Genomic DNA, 25,608 nt, shown 5'->3' with positions numbered 1-25,608 from the left:
ACACTAGTAGCTTTCTAATGCCTTGGAACAAGAAAGAATTGTTATCGTCCTCTGATTGTTTAGCTTTCCTTCTATCCATTAAAATATGTCTCTGAGACTCATTAATCTTTCCACCATAGTCTACTTCTTCACCCTTCAATCCCTTCATAAGGGCCTCTGATTCCCTGGCCTTGTGATTCAGTGATTTCCCTCTTAATCTTCTCAAATTGACTGGAGTCAAATTTGATCACAAATTGATCATTAAAACTCTTTTTAAATCAATTCCGCACCACTGCAAAATCTCTGTCAGGAGGCCTATTCCCTGGCTTTAAAAACTGTCATAATCACCTGACCAGGCTCCGAAACTCAGGATCTTTGTTCTCTCCGACATGCTTAACAGGCCTGCCAAATCTTCTCACATGAAGACATTGGAGTCAAAAGATATTGACATCCGAAGTTGGCCACTTCAAACTACCTGCAGAATAACATGTCAGAAAACCACAAAGTGCATTTGGTTTGATCTCTGAAAACTAGGCAAAAGGATGTTTAAGGATCTGGAAATAGGGGCATTGGTACTTTTTCATGAGGAGAATATGATTATATGATTTAGGCTCATGATGAATCACGGGGCATGCTTGGCGAAGGCGCAAGGTTGGCTACTTGGAATTGCTGGACAAGGGACAATAGCAGAAAGATGTTTTTGGCAAATGGAATAACCTTGGTAAAGTGTGAAGACGGATTCGTCAAGTTTTGAAAATTGGCATACTTGGAGTATTTTAAGTATAGAAAATAGGGAAAAAAATGATTTGATCAAACCTATCACAGATCAGGAGATATGACGTCCCGAATAGGGGTTACAATCAATCTGCAATTACTGACACCAGTTAAAACTTATAAACTGCGTTTGGAATCACGCTTGAAAACTGACCAAACGGATTCTTCATAAGCTGAAACTTGGAATATAACAAGTCTCTGACGTCTACAATGCAATGAAAAAGGAATTTTCTCATTTGGGTCAACTGGTCAAAAGTTATTGCACGTCAAAGAGGGCTTCCCAGAATTAGGTGCAAAGTGCAAAAGCATGAAAACAATAACTGACCAACTTTGAGGGATTCAAAACCTATTCAAATGGACTCAAAATGACTTGAAATCTGAAACATAGGTTCTCAAGTATGGATATTAGACACTCTCAAAGGGGTAAGTCATGACACATTTCTAGGTGCGAGATATTCACTCACCAACAAGGCCTCTTATCGCTGTCTAACACGGTGAAAAAGCAAGATTGGCAATTGTTCAAAATAGGACTTCACTGAATAGCTCAGAATGATGATTTGACCATATGGAACAGGTAGACAGGATGAATGGAAGGTGTTAGAAACATTAAACACCTCTTAGGCCTCATACTGACAGCCAGGTACATAGGCATATGAAAGCATTTATAGGGCTCAAATTCACTATGGTGCTCAAAATCAGGGCTGCAATTTTGAGCGCCAACTCCTTCACCTCTGTGAAATATCCTTGCTAGTAGTGCTTCCAATTATTTAATGTCTTCCTCATTTGTATTACTATCACTAGATGCATATCTTATCTTTCTTCTTCTTCTTCTTCTTCTTCTTATGCTTTACCTCCTCAGTTTCCTTCAATAACAACTTAGCTTTAAAAGTAGATTCAAGACTCTCTGGCTTGTAGTTGTCAATGTTAGATAGCTCAAAAGTAGTGAGTCTACCTACTAGACCTTGAAGGGTTAGATCATTTCTTAGAATACATCTCAACTCTTGGATTGCAGAAACTCTAATAGCATAGATAGGCAATAATGTTCTCAAGATATTGCTTAACATAGTATCATCATCTATATGACTAGTAGCTCCTCTTATTGCACTAAAAAATTCCTTTGTCCTAGAAACATATTGAGCAATATTCTCACCTTCTTCCATTCCCATGTCATCAAACTTACCTCTGAGGCTTTCAGATTTGGCTCTTTGAACATTTTTGTCTCCTCCATAAATGGTGGTTAGGGCATCCCACATCTTCTTTCTAGTGTTGCAACCTTTGACATCATCAAGATGTGGGATGCCATAGTGCTATATCAAAATCTATAGCAACTATTTGTTCTCCTTGCTCAACTAGAACAACTGTTCCTAAACATTCATTTTTCTCTAAAAAAATCAAAGTAGAAGGAACAATATGACCTATAAAAAGATATAAGGTGTCTGCTTTCACACATTTTGCTACTACAAGGGAACCTTTTGAAATATTCCAATTTTTATCATTAAAAGTAACTACACAACCCTAATCACCTAGTTGCCTTGTTGAAATTAAATTCCTACTTAGTCTTGGAACATGTCTTACTTCATGTAGTAGCCAGTGATTCCCATTCTGCAACTTAATCTTAACTTTTCCCTTTCCAACAATCTAATAGGGTTCATTATCCTCCAAATAAAAAAGCCCAAAATCCCCCTAGACATAATCAATGAAATAACCTCTATGAGGTGTAGGATGAAATGAAGTACCTGAATCTAAAACCCATGAATCATTAACACTTTCTAAAGATGGAAGCAAAGCATCCTCTTCAGATTTTTTACTTACCACATTTGCCTCCCTTGTTGCCTTCTGGTTTATCTCCTTCATTGTTCTTTTGAGTCCAACAATCTTTCTTCTTATGCCCTGATTTCCCACAGTACCAACAATCTCTGGGTCCTCTAGATTGAGACCTCTTCCCCTTTGACTTTGCTCTTGATTTCCTATGATTTCCAAAATTATTTTCTCTCTCAGTCATTCTACCTCTACTTTATGCATTTAATGTACTTCCTGATGTAGACCCACCTAAGGTTTTCCTATGAGTTTCCTCACTCAAAATAACATCGATCACATCATCATATTTTATGGTATTAGATCCTAAAATAGAATTACTCACAACTATTACCAAGTCATTCCAGCTTTCAGGCAAAGAACACAAAATCAAGAGAACCTTAATTTCTTCATCAAAATTGATACCCATAGAAGATAACCGACTAGTAATAGTATTGAACTCATTTAAATGATCTGTAATAGATCCGCATTCTACCATTTTCATATTAAATAAATGCTTCATGAGAAATACCTTATTTGAAGTGAAGGGCTTTTCATACAATTTCACTAGGGTTTGCATCAACTCTTCTATCATCTTTTCTTTTGTAATATTAAATGCCATTGATGGTGCAAGCATAATCAAATGCTTTCAAATGCCTTTCTATCTATAAGATCCTAGACATCATTTGTCATAGATCCATGATTCTTGGTTTTTCCTTCCACTGGCTTCCATAAATCCTTCTAATAAAGATAGTCCTCCGTACTAAAAGTTCTACCCATTAAACTTGTCAACCCTCAAATTACCCTTGTCTGTCATCGCTCCCACTCAACCATAAGACCTTCCTATAGAGGATCGCTAAAAAAAAAAAATGGTGGTGTGGCTAAAAAAAAGATGACCATCTGGCTCTGATACCACTTGCTAGGATTAACCTCAAATAGAGATAACAATTACTTGCAAATATAACTAATACCCAAAAAAAGTAGATTGCATAAAAGAGAAGACAAGACACCAATATTTAATGTGGTTCACCCAACCCCTAGGCCACGTCCACCAACAAAAAGTCCAATATTATTATTATCCAGTTATTATAGCCTGATTACAATCCATAATCCCTTACAACTCAATACCACCACAATAAGCTACAATATCACCCTTATATCACAAAATCCCTAACCCTAAGCCTTTTTATACAAGATTTTTCCAATTACAAAATTACGGCTAGAATAGGTCATCCAATAGGAAAAATAACAGCCCACACCTTTTACAATATATAAGAAAATAGCCCCTTGACCCCAACCTATAGAAATAATATGGGGAGAAAACCATGCCTAATAAAACTCCAAGTCTGATTAGGCTCCATATCACAATAGTAAGAACCCCTTATTATTCCTTAATACCCATTACAACACATACTAATAGGTCTTGAGTGGTTATAAACTATGATAATAATATATCTAATGGGTCATAGGACCATTTAGGACCATTATAACCTATTATAATGCATTGTTATCCATTATTGTATCCTAAGACCATATAGTATGAAAAATAGAACACATTAAGGCTATTATGTATAATAAGGGGTCCTTGGGTCAGAGGATACTTTAATGAGTTGTAAGGCCATTAAGGATTCATTAATGGGTTTTATGACCCCTTACTATGCATCAAGACCTCCTCGGACCCATTATATATGATAAAGGGTCCTAAGTGTTTATGAGACCCATTAATGGGTCATAAGACCATTTTAAACCCTTTATGACCAATTAATGTGTAGACCATTTAAGACGTCCTAGAATGCATTAATGGGTCCTGAGAACCCCATAATATACATTACAACCCCTTATAACCTACTATGTATCATAAATGTGTCCTAATATCTTTTAAAATCTCTTAGGACTCATTAATGGGTTGTATGGACCTTGAGAACCCTTGGCATTTCTTAATACCCATTGGGAACACTTATGACCCATTAGAACACATTAATCATCATAGCACAAACTAATAGGTCCCAAGGGGTTATAAGTTATGATCATAATGTATTATATGGGGTCCTAATGGATCTAAATGGTCCTATGAACCTTTAGGACATATAAGGAAATATTAAGATCCATTAGAACACATTGGAAAACATTAGGACCCATTAGGTTACATTAGGACCCCTTACAATGCATTAACCATCATACACAAAGTAATGGGTCCTAAAGTATCCTAAGATGTCATAATAGATTGTAATTGGTTTTGGCACCCCCAATGACCCTTGTGATACATTAAGATCCATTATATTTTCCTAAGATCCCTTAGTATTCAAATTAGGACCCCCTAAAACCAATCATGTATCATAAGGGGGTCCTTATTGGTCTTACAAATCATTATGGGACCCTACATGGTGGTAACATATTGTAAGGGCTCATAATGTGTCCTAGGTGTTCCCAGGACCCCTTAGAACCCATTATGACCCATTAGAACCCCTATGACCCATTGCAACTCTTATGATACATAATGGGTCTTAATGAGTCCTATTTCACAAGACGTATCCTAAGGGGTCCTAATCGAGAACTAATTGGTCATAAATAGTCCTATGACCCTTAGTACCTACTAGGCCACATTAGGATGTAATGCATAAAAATAGTCCTAAGGGGTCTTGATACCCATTAGGACCAAATAGGACATATTAGGATCCATTAAGACCCATTAAAACTCATTAGCATCCTATTGATTTGTAATTACTTCTAACACACAATAAGTGTCCTAAGGGGTTCTAATTGATACTAAGGGGTATTGTGATCCCTTAAGACCTATTAGGATTATACATTTAATGACACATTTTGATTTATTACAAAAATTAAGATCCTTTAAGACACATTAGTCCTAGTAGAATAGCCTAGGACCTCTTAGGACCCTATAGAACACATTACTATTGTACAATATTGTCATGATACATAAGTGGTCCTAATGTATTATAAGGGGTAATAATGGGTCCTTAGTGTTTGTATCACCCATTAGGGAAAATTAAAACCTTTTAGGACACATTATGACAAATTAAGATTAATTAGGAAACATACACCTTAGGACCCCAAAGAACACATTACCTATTGTATGACACTTTTATGATACCTAATGGTAGCTTATACATAATAGGGGTCTTAAGGCCCCCTTAAGATCCATTAGGACCCATTAAGACCCATTATGAAAAACTAAGACCCATTAATGCCCATTACAAAAAATTAAGACCAATTAAAACCCATTACAACAAATTAAGACTAATTAGGAGACATCATGCCCCATTAGAACAATGTAGGATCCATTAGGATCCTTTAAAACACATTACCTATTGTACAATATTTCCATGATACAAAAGTAGTGCTCACACATCGTTAGGGGTCATAATGGGTCCTAAGTCTTCATAGGGCCCATTTGGACACCTTAGGACCAATTTTAACCCTTATAATAATTGGTCCTAATGGGACCTAATGGTTAATAAGGGTCATAATGGGTATTGAAGGTTCCTAAGTGGTCCTGGGACCCATTAAGACCTATAAAGACCCATTATGATGCATTAATACCTATCCAAATACATTAGCTTCCATTGGGACCTATTAAAACTTATTAGCACCGTTGTGATATGATGGAGACACAACCAAAGACCAGAATGGACACACCAGAAAAGGGAAATATTATTATCAACAAAAAAATTCCTTATGGGCTTACAATAGTATGATTCTGGAGAAAGAAATCCTTTGCACAATACCTTCTCTCTAACTCCACTAAGAACTACCTTTACAATGCCAGAAATGTTCTTAAATAGACCCCAATTCATTTAGGGTTAGGAATACATTCTTAGAATACACTAGTTGGCATCCACTGCCAAAAAAAAAGGTTCCAAAAGTCACGTTAGAAGTTTGTGTAAAATTAGAAGTATCTAGAAATGGTAGTCCAACTTCTGGGAGGCATAACTTTTGAACTGGGACTCTGATTGACAAACTGTTTACATTTTTAGAAAGATCTCAAAGCACTCTATAGCCTTATGGACCAGCTTTTCTCATCCTCATTTTTTTTTCCCCATAAGAGGCTATTTAGTGCCCCATATATGACTTTGAAGTGCTCTTAGTAGGTCTCTAGGAAACTTAAAACTGCATTAACTTTCTAACCGTAAAGTCTTTTGACCTGATTCTTTTTCTGGAATATTTTAAATTAAAAATATAATAATCCCTCCAAATTAAACCCTATAACTCATAATAATTTTGTCTCTATTACAAAATAACCCATTTTTTGCATTTACACATATCCCAAGGTGCTTAAAAACTCTAACCCAAAAAACTAATAGTGGAACTGTGAGAGTTCAAACTTTTATTTGACCCAAATGGGTATCCAGAAATAAAAATACATTAAAATAAAACTATCCCTAAGCATATTTTGTTTAGGTGATACAAGATTTCCCTTACACCACTGGATGCTCCTGCATCAGACACCTGGGGTGGATTGAAAAGTGACCCTGTCATTTTATGGTAGAGGAAAACCTAAATGGGCAACTTCCATTGCTGATATACAAGTTGAGTCCTCTATTGGTCATCCTTTCCACTTCACCAGGTACTCTTCATACTATCTATTTCTGGTACTACTAACCGCACGACTATCCAAAATCTCTTCTAGCTCCTCCTTCTTAGAAGTAGGAATTGGACATGGCTCCAGCATCAACCCTTCTTTTGTACCATCATTATGATATTATGTTAAGTCTCCAATGTTGAAGATAAGAGAAATGTGAATCCCATTTGGAAACTCCACCTCATATGCATTTCCCAAGTCATGTTTCTTCAAAATTTTGTAGAGGCCAAATTTCTTCATCTTCAGCTTGTTGTAAGTATGCATTGGAAACCGTTCCTTTCATAAGTGTACCATAACCAAATCCCCTAATTGGAACTCCTTATGTCTCCTCCTTTGATCTGCCCTATCTTTATACTATTGATTCACCTTGGTGATGTGTCCATGGACTTCCTCATGTAGGCTCTTGATATGTTTAGCAAATTCTTTTGCCTCGGCACTTGTCTTCTCCCCTTGCTCCATTTTCCTTAATTTTGGTGTAGTCCTTGGATTACTTCCATATACAATTTGGAATGGTGATCTAGCAGTACTCCTATTTATAGAATTATTATAAGAAAATTTTGCTTGTGGCATAATCAAATCCCATCCCTTGGGCTTATCTCCCACTAAATAGCTCAACAAATTGCCCAAACTTATATTTACCACTTTGGTCCATCTGTCAGACTTCAGATGATGTGTAGAACTAAACCTCAATTTTTTCCTCAAATTCTTGCATAAAGTCCTCCAGAAATACCCCACAACTTTAGTATCTCTTTCGGAGACAATACTCTTTGGGAGACCATGTAGTCTCACCACCTCTTTGAAAAAAAAATCTGCAATATGTATCGCATCATGAGTCTTGTGGCATGGGATGAAATATGCCATCTTGGAGAACCTATCAACCACCACAAATATTGAGTCATTACCCCTTTGTGTCCTAGGTAATCGAAGAACAAAATCCATACTTATGTCCTCCCATGGCTTTGATGGAACAAGTAATGGCTGATAAAGTCCAATGTTGTGACTAAATCCTTTGGCTGCTTGACATACTTAACAACTCTACACAAATTTCTTGACATCTTATGAAATTTGAGGCCAAAAATAATGTTTTCTAGGAATGGAAATGGTCTTTCTCGACCAAAGTGTCCTGTCATTCTTCCACTATGTTTCTCTTTGATCAAGTTTTCTCTCATGGAACTCCTTGGAATGCATAATTGACTACCCTTGAACAACATACCATCCTGAATCAAATAATCTAGCCACCTAGTTCTATCTACAGTAATAGGTTCTTTACAAGCCTTCCATGCTTCCGCAAAATCAAGATCCTTATGGTACAGATTCTTGAGTTCATCAAACCAAACCACTTCAACCTACATTACTATAAGCAACAACTATCTCCTACTCAATGCATCTACAACCCTATTAGACCTTCCACTTCTATGTTTCAACACAAATGTATAGCTCTACATGAACTCTACCCACTTCATATGTCTCTGGTTCAATTTACCCTAGCTATTTAGGTACTACAATGCCTGGTGATCAGTATACAAGACAAATTCTTTTGGAAATAAATAATGCCTCCATTTCTTTAAGGCTTGAATGATTGCATAGAAATCTTGATCATAAACATAATACTTCTTCTTTGCATCATTCAATTTTTCACTAAAATATGCAATAGGCTTACCTTCTTGGCTCAATATAGCCCCTATAGCATTGCCACTAGCATCACAATCTACTTGGAACACTTTAATGAAATTAGGAAGTGCCAACATAGGTTGTTCTGTCACCTTCTTCTTCAACAATTCAAAAATCCTTGCAGCTACTATCGTCCACTTGAACTCTTTCCTATCCCCCCTTATTGTTTCAGTCGGGGGTGCACATATGCCACTGAAATTCTTATTGAACTTCCTGTAAAAACTAACTAGACTATGAAATGATCTCACCTTAGTAGCACATCTTGGAGTAGGCCATTCCAAGATGGCCTTTACCTTCTTTAGATCCATTTTGAGACCTTTAGATGATACAACAAACCCCAAGTAGACTAACTCTTTTTTACAAAGCTACATTTCTTCAAATTAATCAACATTTTCTCTTCGCTCAACCTTTTAAGGACACTACAAATGTGCAATAAATGTTCATCCAAAGTCTTACTAAAAATTAAAATATAATCCAAATACACAATAACAAATTTTCCCAAGAACTTCTTTAGTACCTCATTCATAAGCCGCATGAAGGTGCTTGGCATGTTGGTCAGTCCAAAGGGCATGACTAACCACTCATATAGACCATCCTTGGTCTTGAATGTAGTATTCCACTCATCTCCCTCTCGTATCTGTATCTGATGATAGCCACTCTTGAGATCTATTTTTGTGAAGTACTAAGCTCCATTCAAATAGTCCATAATATCATCCATTCTTGGCAAAGGAAATTGATACTTGATAGTTATTTTATTTATAGCTTGAGAGTCTGTGCACATTCTCCACTGTCCTTCCTTCTTTGGTGCCAGTACTGTAGGTACTGCACATGGACTCAGGCTCTCTCGAATCAAACCCTTCCTCAATAGCTCCTAAACTTGTCTGTTTAGCTCCTCAGTTTCAATAGGAGTCATCCTATGAGCAGCCTTGTTAGACAAACTAGCTCTAGGGATTAGATCTATCTAATGACTGATCTGCCTTACTGGTGGCAACCCTTCTAGAACATTATTAGAGATGACATCTCCATACTCACTTAATAGGCCTAAAAATTTAGGTGTAATTTCACTACTAACTTATTTATCTCTTCTAGGAATCAAAGCATGACACATATGCTGATGTTTTATACCATCCAAAAAATTTCTTCTATCAACAAGACATATCCTAGCACTACTATATACCTTTTCACCTTCCTTTACCAAGGGGTTCAGTTTGTGGTGAATGCCATCCTTTTTCATAGAGTATGTATTTGAATGACCATCATGTACTGCATGTCTATCAAATTGCCATGATCTTCCCAACAATAAATGGTAGACATCCATTGGAATAATGTCACAGAGAACTTCATCATGGTAACTCCCACTCTTGAACTTCACCAAAAATTGTTCATTGACCAGGACCTTATGATCATCCTTCTCCCAAGTTGTCTGATAGGGTTGAGGGTGTTTCTTCCTTTTGAGCTTTAGCTTAGAGACCATCTCCTTAGACACCAAGTTGTCAATACTGCCACCATCAAGAATCACATCACAACACTTATCCTCGCACTTGCACCAGGTGTGAAACAAACTCCTCCTTTGTCCAAGTTCAATCGCATTTCTTAGTAAGACCCTCTCATTTAAAAGAACCTCTCCTCTTTCTACATCTTTAGAATGTGATGACTACACATCTTCATCCACATGAGCAACCCTCGCTTGACCATCAACTCTCCTATCTATCCTTCCTTATCATTGAGGGCATTCAAATACACGATGATCTTCTTCATTGCAATGAAAATAGGTACCATGAAAGCCTCCTCTTCCTGAACCTTGTCCATTTCCTCTACGTCTTCCTCTCTAATCTCCAAAGTTTTGATCATGGGAGTGGTTGAAAACCTCATTCCTTTGGTTCCTGTTAGTACCCACATCTTCATTTTTCTTCTGGGTCTCATTTTGGCCTCCAAATGACCTACCACCACCCCTTCCTCTTTGATCATGCCCTCTTTTCCTTCCATAAAACTTTTTGTTTAACTTCAATTCAACTCGTAGGGAAAATTGGTATGCCTCTTCAATAGTAGTCATTCTAACTAGACTTAACTCCTCTTGAATGCTAGGTCATAACCCATTGAGGTAACGTGTAACCTTCTACTTATTAGCTTCTACATGCCTTTCCTTAATAAGAAGTTGATAAAATTCCTCTATATATTCCTGGATAGGTTTTCTTGCTTGCTTTAAGCCTTGCATTTTCTTGAACAAATCGAGCTCATAATCAATAGGAATGAACTGCTTCTTTAGTTTGTCCACCATGTGATCCCACCTTGTGATTTTCTCCTTTCCTCTTCTATTCCTTTCCAGCTAAACCTCTTGCCACCAAATTTTTGCATGGCCTTTAATTTTATCTTTTACAAATTTAACCCTCTCTGGGTCTCTGATATCCTCATACTCAAAATACTCCTTTAGTTCATTGATCCAATTGATCAACTCATCTGAGTTTAGGGTTCTTGAAAACATACCCACATTAGTTTTAGGTATTTTTCCAAGCTTAGAAATGGCCCTAAAAAGCCTCTCCTTTGCCTAATTTAGGACTTCCTCTTCACCCTCTGATTCCTATCCAATATTTTCTTCTTCTTCATTTTCTTCCTAACTTTTTTTGCCTATGGCAACATTCAATCCTCTGCAGATCTCTTCTTGCAATGCTTGAACTTGTCTCTGGAGGGCTCTAACCTCAAGAGTAACAACTCTAGCCCTTCCACCATATTCCATTTGTGGAGGCATCTTCTTGTCTCAAACCCACAACCACACAGTCCTAGTGCAAACTGCCTCACAGTCGGTGCTCTATCTACACACTCAGGAAAACCTTGCTCTGATACCACTTGATGGAGACACAATCAAAGACCAGAATGTGTTAGGATAAACCACGGAAAAAAATAAAAACTACATGCAAATATAACCAATAACAAAAAATAATAGATCACAAAGAAATGAACAGAAGGCACCAAGATTTAACATGGTTCACCCAATCCCTAGGCTATGTCAACCAAACAGTAAGTCTGATCTTATTACAATCCAGTGATTACAACCTGATTACAGTTTGTTATCCCTTACAACTCAATACCACTATAAGAAGAAATTTCACATCACAACATAATGAAAAATACCTAACCCTAAACCCTTTTATACAAGTATTTTATCCATTTTGGGGTTACAACATGTTGGTCATATGTTGGCCATAATCTAACAATCTCCCTCTTGGGAACTGATCAGGCTCCACACTAAACAAAAATCTCCCACTTGGAGACTGATCCTTTAGCAATACCACTACCACATGGGGCTCCCATTGGATCAAACCACCCTGGACTCTGCTGTTCTTTGATTCATATTCAGTCTGAAAGACAAATCGAAGCTGAAGAGGAGTTCAGCTTCTCCCTTGTTACATCCTTTGTCAATATATCTACTGGATTGCCATTTGTATGTACCTTCTCCAGCTTTAACTATCCATCCTCAAAAATTGACCAAATGAAATGGTACTACAACTATATGTGTTTGATCTTATAATGTAGAGCTGAATTATTTGCAAGATGAATTGCACTTTGAGTATCTGTGAACAAATAATTATCCTTCTAAGGATGTCCCAATTCTTCCAAGAAGAACTAAAGCCATATCATCTCCTTGGCTGCCTCTGTAGCAACAACATACTCTACCTCTGTAGTGGATAGAGCATTAATCTTTTGTAACCTAGAAACCCAGCTCACAACTGCCCCACCAACAGTAAAGACATAATCTGTAGTACTCTGCCTGGTATCAATATCCCCTGCCAAATGTGAGTCAACACAGCCTTGCAAATCAGTAGCAGAGCCCCCAAAGTGTAAAAATTTATTGGATGTTCCTCTCAAATATCTGAGAATCCACTTGACAACATTCCAATGCTCAAATCCTGGATGACTCATATATCTACTAACGACTCCCACTGCATGTGCAATATCTAGCCTAGTGCATACCATAGCATACATCAAGCTTCCTATAGCTGAAGCATAGGGTACCTTGGACATCTTATCCTCCTCTTCTTGTGTCTTAGGACACATCTCCTTAGTCAACTTCAAATGAGCAGGTAAAGGTGTGCTGACAACTTTAGCATTCTCCATAGAGGAACGTTGCAACACTTTCTCAACATAATCAACCTGAGATAGCATTAATGTTTTGTTCTTCCTATCTTTAGAAATATTCATACCAAGGATTTGTTTTTCTGCCCCCAAATCCTTCATAGAAAATTCATGTGATAATTGGCATTTTAGCCCCTTAATATGATCCATGTTAGACCCAGCTACAAGCATATCATCAACATATAAACATAAAATAATGTAGCTATCATCATCCAACCTCATAAAATAAACATAGTAATTTGAATGACACCTATTATATCCATGCTCATGCATAAAACTATCAAATTTCATATACCATTGTCGAGGTGCTTGCTTCAAGCCATATAAACTTTTCTTCAATTTGCACACTAAGTTCTCCTTATCTTTGACCTCAAATCCCTATGGTTGAGCCATATATATTTCTTCTTTGAAATAACCATGAAGGAATGCTATATTAAAATCCAAATACTCTAAATGCAAATCTTCAGTAGCCACAAGACTTAAAACAGTACGGATATAAGTCATTTTAACAACAGGAGAAAATATCTCATCAAAATCAATTCCCTTTTTCTGTGCAAATCCTTTCACAACTAACCTGGCCTTAAATCTTTTCTTACCTCTTTCCTTTTCTTTCAAAATGTAAACCCACTTATTCTATAAATCCTTTTTACCTATAGGCAACTTGCATAGATCCCATGTCTTATTCATTAGCAAAGAGTCCATTTCATCTTTCTCTGCAGACTCCCACTGAATCTTAGTATTCACCTGCACAGCTTAATCATAACTCTTAGGTTCACCAAGATTAGTAAGTAAAATAGAATACAAAGAGGGAGAAAATCTTTGTGGAGGTCTAATTTGCCTCGTTGATCATCTAACATTCATTGGTGTGTGTGGTATTTGTTGTTGTAGTTGTTGTACATCATGAGGAATGGTTGGAACATCAGCTTCTGGAGTATCATCCAGCACTACATAATCATCTTCTTTCTTCTCATGTTGCTGCAATAGATCTTTGTACAACACTTTCTCATTGAATATGACATCTCGACTTCTTACAATTTTATGGTTTTCAAAATCCGAAAGCCTATAACCAAATTTATTAATGCCATATCCAAAAAAGACACATTTCTTTGATTTAGCTTCTAGCTTGGTTCTATTTTCAGAGTCTATATGAGCAAAAGCTTCACAACTAAAGGTCTTGAGAAAAGAATAACTCACTTCTTACCAGTCCATCCTTCCTCTGGAATACCACAACCCAAAGGAGTAGAGGGACCTCTATTAATCAAATATACTACAGTATTGATAGCCTCTGCCCACATGTGTAAGGGCAACCCAGCATGCAACCTCATGCTCCTTGTGCGCTCCATTATAGTCCTATTCATGCGTTCAGCCACTCCATTTTCCTCTGGAGTCCTTGGAATAGTTTTTTTTCTATGAATACCATTAGTGGAGAAATAATATTCAAATTCATGACTGCAATACTCACCACCATTATCAAATCTAAGACATTTTAATTTCTTACCAGTCTCATTTTCAACCAAGTATTTCCATTTCTTAAAAGTTTGAAATACATCAAATTTTTGTCCAAGGAAATAAACCCATACTTTTCTAGTTGGATCATCAATAAATGTAACATAATAATGAGAGCCACCAAGGGAAGATATCTAAGCTGGTCCCCATACATCTGTATGCACAAGCTCTAATTTCTCTTTTTTATTTTTCTTCCCAGTCTTTACAAAACTCACTCTCTTTTGTCTTCCATACACACAACTTTTACAGAAATCCATATTAACACATTTCAGATCTGGTAAATTTTTTTTTGAATGAAGTACTTTCATACCTTTCTCACTCATGTGCCCAAGTCTATTGTGCCATAGCGATGTATCATAATCTACAACAACTATTTGTTCTCCCTGCTCTACTGCAGCAATTGTTCCTTAACATTAATTTTTCTCTAAAACAATCAAAGTAGAAGGAACAATATGACCTATAAAAAGATATAAGGTGCCTACTTTCACGCCTTTTTCTACTACAAGGGAACCTTTTGAAACCTTCCAATTTTTATCATTAAAATCAACTACACAACCCTCATCACTGAGTTGCCCCGCTGAAATTAAATTCCTACTTAGCCTTGGAACATGTCTTACATATGTAGTAGCCAATGATTCCCATTCTGTAACTTAATCTTAATTTTTTCCTTTCCAACAATCTGACAAGGTTCATTATCCCCCAAATAAACAAGCCCAAAATCCCCTTGGACATAATCAATGAAATAACCTCTATAAGATGTAGCATGAAATGAAGCACCAGAATCTAAAACCCATGAATCATCAAAAATTTCTAAAGACAGAAGCAAAGCATCATCTTCAAATTTGTTACTTACCACATTTGCCTCGTTGTCTCCATCTGATTTATCTCCTTCATTTTTCTTTCAATTCTAGCAATCTTTCTTTTTGTGCTGTAGTTTCCCATAATACTAGCAGTCGTTCGGTCCTCTCTATTGAGACCTCTTCCCTTTTGACTTTCCTCTTGATTTCCCATGATTTTTAGAGTTACTTCCTCTCTCAGTCATTCTGCCCCGCTTTGTGCATTCAAAGCACTTCCTAATGTAGATCCCTGATTCTTGGCTTTGCCTTCCAATGGTTTCCATAAATCCTTTTGATACATATAGTCTTCCATTTTCATCTTCCATTACTAGAAGTTCTTCCCATTAAACCTATCAACCCTCAGCTTACCCTCATCTACCATTTCTCTCACTCAACTGTGAGACTCCCACTCAACCATGAAACTTTCCTGTAGAGGGTAACTGAAAAAAAAACTAGGCTCAAATACCACTTGTTAGGATAAACCATGGACAGAAATAAAAACTACATGCAAATATAACCAATAATGAAAAATAATAGATCACACAGAAATGAACACAAGGCACCAAGATTTAACGTGGTTCACCCAATCCCTGGGCTACACCCACTAAACAACAAGCCCGATCTTATTACAATCCAGTGATTACAACCTGATTACAGTCAGTAATCCCTTACAACTCAATACCACTACAAGAAGCAATTTCATATCACAACATAATGAAAAATAACTAACCCTAACTCTTTTATGCAAGTATTTTATCCATTTTAGGGTTACAACATGTTGGCCATATGTCTACCATAATATGTCGGCTGTAATGTTGGCCACGACCCAAATTTTTTTTCTAATTATGGAGTATGTATAGTACTTTCCTGATCAGTCACCATAATCTAATATAATGGACACACAAGAAAATGGAAATATTATTATCAATGAAAAAAATGCTCTATGGGCTTACAATAGTATGATTCTGGAGAAAGAAATCCTCCACACAATACCTTCTCTCTAACTCCACTAAGAATTGCCTTTACAATGCCATAAATGTCCTTAAATAGACCCCAATTCATTTAGGGTTAGGAATACATTCTATAATATTCCAATTGGTATCCACCACCAAAATAGAAGGTTCTAGAAGTCACGTTAGAAGTCAATGTAAAATTAGAAGAATCTAAAAATGGTAGTCCAACTTTCAGGAGGCATAACTTTTGAACCAGGACTCCGATTGACAAATTGTTTACATTTCTAGAAAGCTCTCAAAGAACTCTATAGCCATATGTACCAGCTTTTCTCTTTCCCCATTTTTTGGCCTTGTACAAGGCCATTTAGTGCCCCATATCTAACTTTGAAGCATTGTTAGTAGGTCTCTAGGAAACTTAAAATTGCATTAACTTTCTAACCGTAAAGTCTTTTGACTTGATTCTTTTTCTGGAGCATTTTAAGTTAAAAATATAATAATCCCTCCAAATTACAGCCTCTAACTCATCATAATTTTGGCTCTATTACAAAATAACCCATTTTTTGCATTTACATGTATCCCAAGGTGCTTAAAAACTCTAACCCAGAAAACTAATAGTGGAACTATGAGAGTTGGAACCTTTACTTGACCCAAATGGGTATCCAAAAATAAAAGCACATTAAATAGAAACTATCCCTAAGCATATTTTTTTTGGGTGATACAGGATTGCCCTTAGACCACTGGATGCTCCTACATCATGATACATAATGGGTCCAAACAGAAAATAAGTGTCCCAAGGGATCCTAATCAAGAACTAATTGGTGATAAGGGGCCCTATGACCCCTTAAGATCCATTAGGACCATTTAATACCTATTAGGACACATTAGGAACCATTATGATAAATTATGGCCCATTATGATACAATAGGTCCCATTAGAACACCCCATGACCCTGAGGACTCTGTAGAATATATTACTTATTGTGTGACACCATCTGATACATAAGTGGTTTAAATGTATCATAAGGGATCATAATGGATCCTAAGTGGTCCTAGGACCCATTATGGCTCGTATGACCCATTATGACCCTTATGATATGTAATGGGTGCTAATTGGACTTAATGTGTAATACTGGTCATAAAGGGTCCTAATGGATCTTATGTGGTCCTAAGACCCCTTAGAATCCATTAGGACCCATTATGAAAAAAATAGATATGTTTAAGACCCATTAGGACACATCAGGTCCTAATTAAATATCGTAAAATCCCTTAAGACCTTGTAGAATATATTATATATTGTGTGACAGCCTTATGATACATAAGTAGTGTAACGCCCTGCCAGGAAACCCAAAAGAAATTAACCTAAAGTTTCACTTAGTTTGTCAAACATTTATTTTTGAAAGATTATAACAACAAGAGATAACATAGTGGAATCAATAACTCACAAACATACATACAATCCATCAACATATTACATCTCTTAATGGTCCCATGACATTTAATCACATATATAAATTTTATTAATACTAAATATGATACATTAAAAAATTCACATCATAGAATAACCACAAGTATGAATCTAATTAAAATAATATACAATTACATAGGATGCCACATGGCATAACTAGAATGCATAATCATTCGCTATACAAGTCATAGGGTATGAAAAGCTCAAAGAATATATATCATGAATAAATACATCATCTCAAAAAATCTCCAAATAATTGAGTATATTACAATATAATATATCAATTCAATATAAATGTTGGAATATTCAAATATGGAAAGAATACTTATGAGAGTGGGGGGGGGGGGGTGTGAATCAGAAGTATTGTACTTTAACCAATAAAACCTTTTAACTGAAAGTAAATTGCATGTATGTAAATACATCAAGAAAATATGAAACTAAAACATGCATACACAACACATAACACTGGGATTTGGTATCCCAGAAACCCTCCAGGAATAAGAAGGTAAAACTAGGGTGGGGATGATACCCACAAAAATTACTGCAGCAGTATTGTTCAACCACTTCTGATGGTCTGCCCTATTAAAGGCTTTACACTGTGTCAATAGTGACCTGGTTAAAGGATTTCAAAGCACTCAACATGAAGTGTCACCCTGTTAAAGGATTTATTCACCTTTTGATAAGGATCTACAGATAACTGTTAAGCCAACCTATCTACATAGGATTTCCTTTCTAATACACTGGTAAGAGAGTATTAGATATTATAAACCTGATTGTTTGCAATCCTTGTTTGCTGAATGCAGGTACTTGTTCTAGCTCTTTCTCTGATTTTGATCCTCTAAGATCTAATTTTTGGTTTTCTTCTTTGCTTTGTTCTGATCAATTGATTATTGAATTTCTGCTCTTATTTTCTATGTCTCCTTTCACTGAATTCCATTATGGTTTTCCTTTAACACTGCTCTAATTCTCTCATCTCTCTTTCAATGAAACTTTCATCTTCCTTAAAAAGACTTTGAAGAGTTAGGGTTTGATATGAATCTACGATCCACATTGATTCTTAATTTCCCACTCAATACTTGCCTTTTGCCGATTGGTTGCATGCCTTTCCAATTTTCCAATTGGCTGCATGCAGATTGCATAGAAAATGTAAAAGATTCATTCTTATCTCTATATCTTTCAAGATTTATCTTATGTCAGCTACAAAAATAGTTTACATCATAGTTTGTGCAATCACAAAATCTTATGCTGATATCCTGAGTTACTCGGCTCCTGAAGCATTACTGATACTCGACACATGTTGTTTCCTGGATAGCTCAGCACCTTAACAAAATTGTATCACTGGACACTTTATGCTACTCGACACTTATTAACACTTGGTACCTTATGTTGCTCGACACTTGTCATTACTTGGTACCTTATGTTACTCGGCACCTTATGTTACTCGACACTTGTTATTACTTGGCACCTTATGTTACTCAGTACTTGTTATTACTTGGCACCTCATGTTACTTGGCACTTGTTATTACTCGGCACCTACTCTTTGCTCGGCATGTATAGTGAAAAATGGTTAAGTGTATTGACACTCATCTTTCAAAATTATTCTTTAAACCAAAAATCTCCCCCTTTGACATGAGTGGCAAAAACACTTAACTAAGATCTTGGTATCTTTGTCATTATTGCATGTATCTTTTTATTTTCTACAAAATTTTTAGGAGCAAATAACAATATACCTTATGACTCCTTGTTAGTTGATCCTGTATGTACACTCAGTGATTTTTGTCCTATTTTTGCATTCTGACTAATCAAAATTTGTCAAAAATTTGCTATCTCCCCCTTTTATCATACTTATCATTTCATTCCTGTACTTAACTCACCCATACTTAATATTTTCTTATCACTCCCCCATACTTATTCTCCCCCTTTTTGACACTTATGTCAAAGGTTCTAGAGGGAAATGCCATACTTAGCTAAAAATGTACTATTTACTTCAAGGAGTACCTTCAGAGCTACATCCCAATTTGCTAGTGCAACATCCAATGACTTGTGCTGGATGGAAATCTCTGCTGCTAGGTGTACAAGTCCATCAGATATAGAAAGATTGGGGTCTTTCTTGAGGACTGTCTCTGCATTTATCTGCTCCTTGTGAAGTAATTCCAAATGAGGAGTAATTGAAGATTGAATTTGCATCAATTTAGCTTTTGTGGTTGCCTCCTCTACTGCTAAGATAGATAACTCTCTTTGTGTGTGAAGCGATTGGGAAAAATGCTTCTCATTTTGAGCTAGATTTGTGGGGAGTTTCATGTTAGAAATCTTCATATTTTTCTCTAAGCTCAGTATCTTCTGGCTAGTGTCCTATGTTAATGTGGAAAAATCACACAACTTGTTGTACAAGAAAAAGATCTTTCCTAGTATAGTTTTAACTATTTCAATTTTCTTTTCCAGTTCTACTTGTGATAGTGCTAAATCACTGGATATTTTATTATTTACCTTTCCTTGGAACTTTCTTTCTGACCATTCTAGCAATTTGGCATTTGTTTCTTGGTCTTCACTAGTCACCTAGTCAACTATATTAGATAGTTGCTCTATAATTGGTCTTGACTCATCTGGAGACTGTAAGCAAAAAGCTTCTATGAATATGTCTTTGATTTCATTCAAGGTGAGCTTATTCTTGTGTTCTCTTCTTAGTGCTTCTTGTCTCCTTCTTCTGTCCAATGCACTCTGAATTTCATTGATCTTCTCTCCAGTGAGAGTGCTAGATTCATAATATGGAATCTTTATTTCTTCATCAAGTTTAGGAACTCCATAGTGAATTTTTCTAACTGACTTTGATGAGCTCAAGCCTGGTGTCCTGATTTGTAATTGCAACCCATCAGTGCTCGGCTGCTGAAGAGTCTGTGTTGGAGTACCAAATTTTGATAATGTAACCAGTGTTTGTATTGCAGACTCCTCCTTCTTCTTTGTCTCATCTTTTTCTTTAGCTTGTGTATCCTTTTAATGATCACAAGGTGGGGTTGAACTTACTGGTTGTTTAGATGTTTCTTTTATTTCTCCTATTTCTGTACTCAACATTTGAAGTATATAGGAGACTACACTTGGTGGAGGTGGTGGTGGAAGAAATAGAATACCAATAGTTTGTATGGTTGAAGGTGACACTTGTGTTTTCACCTTGACTGTCTTTGTTTTAACTTTTGGATTTTTTAATTCATCAACACTGACCAATACAGGATTTGAACTTAATTTTGCTACTAGTGATGATTGGTCAAGGATTTCTAAATCCTCTGCAGTTAATAGATTGATGTTTGGGTTTGAAGTGTTTGTAACATCCTTGATTTTTATAATCTCTGTAGGTATGATGGTGGCATGAGGAGGACTAGGAGGGGATAACTGTGTGTCTTGCACACTTTGATCTTGTGGCTCAGCTGTATCTTTCTCTTCCTCTTTCTCCTTAGTATGTGCCTTTTCTTTCTTTTTCTTCTTCAACCTTCTTCTCCAATTGTTCCTTCTCTTTTTCTTTGATGCCTGATGCCTTCTTTTCCTTTATCTTGGCACTTGCCTCTGCCTTATATTCTTCATTATACACATCATCTATTTTCTTGTAAACTATTTTCCACAATCTTGTGGATTTTGTAACTACCTCTTCAATTTTGTTCTGTAGAATGCTAAATGCTCTATGCTTGGGTGTGAATCTATTGTTATGCCTTTTTACTGCATTTGTTACTTGATCTCTAGAAAAATTAGGCAACAATATAGCTAATGTTGACTCCCTTATCTCCCTTTCTATTTGTAAACAAAAATGCCATTTATCCTCTACAATTTTGTACAATTCTTTAGGTATTGATTCATCTAATTCAAGAGGTGTGTGCTTATATTCAGCCATCATAGCATACACAAATTCCTCTAATTTATTTTGCTCTTCTTTGGTGAGCTTAGAAAAATTTAGGTTCTTTAAACCTTTCAAATCATCATTCCTAATTTGTGAACATAATTTATCAACAACAGTCCGAGGTTTGTGTCTTACCACTTGAAATTGGCTTTTGTCCTTTGACTCTGTCTTCTCCTCATCTATTTTAGGCTGGGCAACAAATTTTCTTTTCTTCTTAGACTCGAAAATAGTCTTCTTTGGAGTTTTCTTCTTCTCTTTTTCCTCCTCTTGGGCTTTTTGTGTTGCAACCCTTGTAGTTGGTCTCTTTTGTGCAGGAGCAGCTACTTTCTTTCCTTTGGGTTGAGGAGCAGGAGGAGTTGTGGCCTTTCTTTTTATGACCTTGGGTTCAACTTGTGCTTCCTCGGCTTCTTCTTCCTTAGCACTTTCCTCTTTGTCTTCTCCTAACCCTTGAGTCAAACCTTGTGATTCATCTCCCTTATCTTCAATGTCTTCTTCTTCTTCTTCTGTTGTTCCTTCACCTTCAACGCCAAATTTTCTCTTGATTTGTCTCACCAACTTTTCTTTCTTCTTTACTGCTGAGACAGTCTTCAAATTTGTTATCACCCTTAATTTAACAACATCATAAGTTCCAAAGGCTTTTGCATTATTATCAACTTCTTTTGTAAGAAGGGCTGTTATTGCTGCAGAAGCTTGATCAATATCAAGTTCATAACCTAGTGGCCTAAGCCATCTTACTCTAGGTATGACTGCTTGCATATAGGTATAATCAATATCTACAAGAAAACAAATATCTTTTTCATATTTCTCAGTCAATGAGACTGGAATCCTCATTCTTTGTTTCATGGACTGTTTAAAGTCCTCAAAGTAACTAGTCATTTGGGCATCAAAATTTTCACCCATCTATTCAATATATCCATTGATTTGTTCAACAATTGTTTTGTCTAGACTCCATCTTACCTTACCTACTAAAGGGAATTCTTTCATTAGATAGAAAAATATGCATACCAAAACTGATCCGGATTTGCATTGAGATCCCTTGCTTTTCCTTATAGCTCTCAAGTTTTCATTAATTTGTTGAAACATGAGCTCTGCTAGATCATAGGTATGATCCTTTTTAATTATCTTATATGAAACATCAACTGCTATACAAGGCACACTATTCAATCTAATTGATTGATATAATTTGTGTGAAATGATTCTCACAGAAAAATCTAGTAGAGGATCTGTGATTGTATCAATAGTCATTCCTCTATTATTCCATTTACCACCTGTGTTTTTCTCTATTACTTCCCTTTTGTCACTTCACAGGGTCTTTGGCTGATCTAGGGTTGGAATACCAGTAACCCTATGGACATTTTTCTTGGTGAATTTTACTGGCCCTAACTCTAACCAAAAGGCTCCATCATGTATTCTATTCAAAACTATCCGTACCCATTCAATTTTGAAAACAATCAAAAATTCTATGGTTTTGGTTAATCCTTTTCTTTCTACTATTGAGAACTCATCTTTCAGTATCTTGTTCTCACATAGCTTGTCATATGCATTGTAAATCTCTAAATCTCCTATGGATCCAATTTTGTAGTTATAACATCTGCAAACATCTTGGACCATAACAATTTTATCAGGAATAACTGATAATGCACCTGTGGGATCATTCTTGTATGCTACTTCTGGAATGGGTTTGAATTCAGGTTGTTTTACTTCATTACTGACCAGCTGCATTTCATGACTCTCTTTACCCTTAGTGGTTCCTAACCCATATTCCATTGTTTTCCAAACTAGGGTTCACAATTTAAACAAGTTTATAAACTCTACATAGCTCGGCACTTAAGTAAAATACCTCAAATTGATGAAACTTGTGCTGAATCGCTGTTGAAGTTTTCACAAATGGCTTCTAAGATAACCTTGATCTTCTCTGCTCTTCTCAGCTTTGCTTCTCATTTGAATGGTGGGAAATGATCGAAAATCAAATTATGTACCCTTCAAAATAGAGTAATTAATGCTTAGTGTGCTGACAACTATCTACTCGACACTTATTGTATTTTCACTTTGCTTGGCTTCCATTAGTATTTTACAGCTCGGCATCATCTATCAACTCGATCGCTCTTAGCAACTTGGCATCTGAAGACAAATTTGAAAATTTTTGCAAGACTCTCAATTTTGAATTGGCATCTCTGCTTATGCTGATTTTTTCTTTGCAGTTATTCAATCTTTTGGGACTAATGTTTGATGTACCTTAGTTTATCAATCCCACACACCTATGCTTGCTTAATTTGATGAAGTGTGATCACTTGACCTATTAGGTGAAGTGATCTCTGCACTTGATGTGCTACTTTCATCTTTCATCTTCCATGTCTTATTCATTTCACTTCTGATGTGTTCAACATTTGTCTTTGCCTTTCTATTGCTAAACTCAGAACTTGGTGCCTTTGACCTTGTTGGGCAATTTTTGCTGACATGACCAGTTTTTAAGAAACTAAAACATGTAGTTTGACTCAACCATCTTTTATAGTTTCCCTTGAAATGGGTTCTTATGCAATTCTAGGGTGTATGTCCATATTCTTGACAATAGTGACAACTGTACCTAGTGTTGTAATCCCAAAATTCATGGTTTGATGTCCTTGCTGGTTGATTTGATGTCCACATAGGCTTTGATCTACATTCAAAAGCTCTATGTCCATATTTCTTCCAATTATGACAGTGACCCTCAAATCTTGATGCCTTAATAGTCTTGGTTCTACATTCATATGCTTGATGACCTTGCTTCTTACACTTATGACAATGGTTCATACTTTTAGGTTTATCATGCTGATGGGTATTCTTGCTTCTACATACATTAGATGTATGACCTTTCTTTCCATAGAAATGACATGTAGGTTTGACATTTTTACCTTTATCACTTCTTTGTTTTGCACTCTTTGATGATTCTCCAACTTCAGTGCTGTTGTATCCAAGTCCTGATGTATCATGGGTTGATCTTGGGGATTTCAGTAATTGCTCAAAATACTTGATGGCTTCATTGGGTTTATTGAATTTTTTTGAAATTTCCTTCTCTATTCTTAGGTCATTCTGCAATTGTTCATTCTGCATCTTCAGTGTAGAGATCTCAATGTCTTTCACATTAAGTTCATGATGAAGGTTCATCATTTGGGCAAGTGCATCCATCTGCATGTTTGAGATCCTTGTCAATTCAGTACATTTTTCTTCAAGCTTGTTTGCAAGATTCCTTTTGTCATTTTCCATCACGACTTTATCTTCAACTACTCTTTTCTTTTGTTCAGTGATTTCACATAATATTATAGCCTGTGATTCATGTTCCATTCTAAGAGATCTTATCTCATCTACTTGAACTTTGTTTTTTTCCATCAGTTCTGCAACTGCTGCATCAAACTCTTTAGTATCTCCATTAGAAAATATATTTGTGGTATCAATCTCCTTGTAGTTTATCTCATTTTCGGCTATGGCTAGATCCTTCCTCTTTTTTAATGAGTTTATCAACTTATTTCTAAATTCCTCCAAGCTATGCAAAGCAAGTTGCACATCTATCACCTGATTTTCAATGATCTTTCCAAGTTTGAAAGCTTCCATCTTTAGATCTTTTCCTCCAAGTTGTTAGACTTTTTCTTGTGAGAACCTAACTAGGCTCTAATATCAATTGTTGGAATATTCAAATATGGAAAGAATACTTATGAGAGGGGGGGGGGGGGGGGTGGGGGTGAATCAGAAGTATTGTACTTTAACCAATAAAACCTTTTAACTGAAAGTAAATTGCATGTACATAAATACATCAAGAAAATATGAAACTAAAACATGCATACACAACACATAACACTGGGATTTGGTAACCCAAAAACCCTCCAGGAATAAGAAGGTAAAACTAGGGTGGGGATGATACCCACAAAAATTACTGCAACAATGTTGTTCAACCACTTCTAATGGTCTGCCCTGTTAAAGGATTTCAAAACACTCAACATGAAGTGTCACCCTGTTAAAAGATTTATTCACCTTTTGATAAGG

Source organism: Cupressus sempervirens, chromosome 3 (genome assembly GCF_028749045.1).
Source record: "Cupressus sempervirens isolate cs-2001-9-10 chromosome 3, ASM2874904v1, whole genome shotgun sequence".
NCBI classification, from domain to species: domain Eukaryota; kingdom Viridiplantae; phylum Streptophyta; class Pinopsida; order Cupressales; family Cupressaceae; genus Cupressus; species Cupressus sempervirens.
Note: the sequence above shows the minus strand (reverse complement) of the source record.